Genomic DNA, 2,500 nt, shown 5'->3' on the forward strand with positions numbered 1-2,500 from the left:
GGCGGGAACACATAAGCTAGTTTGAAGGTCCAAGGTGCTACTAGTGCATCCACTAGAGCCGCCTTGGGATCCCTGGATCTGGACCCGTAGCAAGGAACTTTGAAGTTCTGACGAGAGGCCATCAGATCCATGTCTGGAATGCCCCACAGCTGAGTGACTTGGGCAAAGATTTCCGGATGGAGTTCCCACTCCCCCGGATGCAAAGTCTGACGACTCAGAAAATCCGCTTCCCAATTTTCCACTCCTGGGATGTGGATAGCAGACAGGTGGCAGGAGTGAGACTCCGCCCATAGAATGATTTTGGTCACTTCTTCCATCGCTAGGGAACTCCTTGTTCCCCCCTGATGGTTGATGTACGCAACAGTTGTCATGTTGTCTGATTGAAACCGTATGAACTTGGCCCTTGCTAGCTGAGGCCAAGCCTTGAGAGCATTGAATATCGCTCTCAGTTCCAGAATATTTATCGGTAGAAGAGATTCTTCCCGAGACCAAAGACCCTGAGCTTTCAGGGATCCCCAGACCGCGCCCCAGCCCATCAGACTGGCGTCGGTCTTGACAATGACCCACTCCGGTCTGCGGAATGTCATCCCTTGTGACAGGTTGTCCAGGGACAGCCACCAACGGAGTGAGTCTCTGGTCCTCTGATTTACTTGTATCTTCGGAGACAAGTCTGTATAGTCCCCATTCCACTGACTGAGCATGCACAGTTGTAATGGTCTTAGATGAATGCGCGCAAAAGGAACTATGTCCATTGCCGCTACCATCAAACCGATCACTTCCATGCACTGCGCTATGGAAGGAAGAGGAACGGAATGAAGTATCCGACAAGAGTCTAGAAGTTTTGTTTTTCTGGCCTCTGTCAGAAAAATCCTCATTTTTAAGGAGTCTATTATTGTTCCCAAGAAGGGAACCCTTGTTGACGGAGATAGAGAACTCTTTTCCACGTTCACTTTCCATCTGTGAGATCTGAGAAAGGCCAGGACAATGTCCGTGTGAGCCTTTGCTTGAGGAAGGGACGACGCTTGAATCAGAATGTCGTCCAAGTAAGGTACTACAGCAATGCCCCTTGGTCTTAGCACAGCTAGGAGGGACCCTAGTACCTTTGTGAAAATCCTTGGAGCAGTGGCTAATCCGAAAGGAAGCGCCACGAACTGGTAATGCTTGTCCAGGAATGCGAACCTTAGGAACCGATGATGTTCCTTGTGGATAGGAATATGTAGATACGCATCCTTTAAATCCACTGTGGTCATGAATTGACCTTCCTGGATGGAAGGAAGAATAGTTCGAATGGTTTCCATCTTGAACGATGGAACCTTGAGAAACTTGTTTAAGATCTTGAGATCTAAGATTGGTCTGAACGTTCCCTCTTTTTTGGGAACTATGAACAGATTGGAGTAGAACCCCAACCCTTGTTCTCTTAATGGAACAGGATGAATCACTCCCATTTTTAACAGGTCTTCTACACAATGTAAGAATGCCTGTCTTTTTATGTGGTCTAAAGACAACTGAGACCTGTGGAACCTCCCCCTTGGGGGAAGCCCCTTGAATTCCAGAAGATAACCTTGGGAGACTATTTCTAGCGCCCAAGGATCCAGAACATCTCTTGCCCAAGCCTGAGCGAAGAGAGAGAGTCTGCCCCCCACCAGATCCGGTCCCGGATCGGGGGCCAACATTTCATGCTGTCTTGGTAGCAGTGGCAGGTTTCTTGGCCTGCTTTCCCTTGTTCCAGCCTTGCATTGGTCTCCAAGCTGGCTTGGCTTGAGAAGTATTACCCTCTTGCTTAGAGGACGTAGCACTTTGGGCTGGTCCGTTTCTTCGAAAGGGACGAAAATTAGGTTTATTTTTTGCCTTGAAAGGCCGATCCTGAGGAAGGGCGTGGCCCTTACCCCCAGTGATATCAGAGATAATCTCTTTCAAGTCAGGGCCAAACAGCGTTTTCCCCTTGAAAGGAATGTTAAGTAGCTTGTTCTTGGAAGACGCATCAGCTGACCAAGATTTCAACCAAAGCGCTCTGCGCGCCACAATAGCAAACCCAGAATTCTTAGCCGCTAACCTAGCCAATTGCAAAGTGGCGTCTAGGGTGAAAGAATTAGCCAATTTAAGAGCATTGATTCTGTCCATAATCTCCTCATAAGGAGGAGAACCACTATCGACCGCCTTTATCAGCTCATCGAACCAGAAACATGCGGCTGTAGCTACAGGGACAATGCATGAAATTGGTTGTAGAAGGTAACCCTGCTGAACAAACATCTTTTTAAGTAAACCTTCTAATTTTTTATCCATAGGATCTTTGAAAGCACAACTATCCTCTATGGGTATAGTGGTGCGTTTGTTTAAAGTGGAAACCGCTCCCTCGACCTTGGGGACTGTCTGCCATAAGTCCTTTCTGGGGTCGACCATAGGAAACAATTTTTTAAATATGGGGGGAGGGACGAAAGGAATACCGGGCCTTTCCCATTCTTTATTAACAATGTCCGCCACCCGCTTGGGTATAGGAAAA

The sequence above is a fragment of the Bombina bombina genome, chromosome 4 (assembly GCF_027579735.1).
Source record: "Bombina bombina isolate aBomBom1 chromosome 4, aBomBom1.pri, whole genome shotgun sequence".
NCBI lineage: Eukaryota > Metazoa > Chordata > Amphibia > Anura > Bombinatoridae > Bombina > Bombina bombina.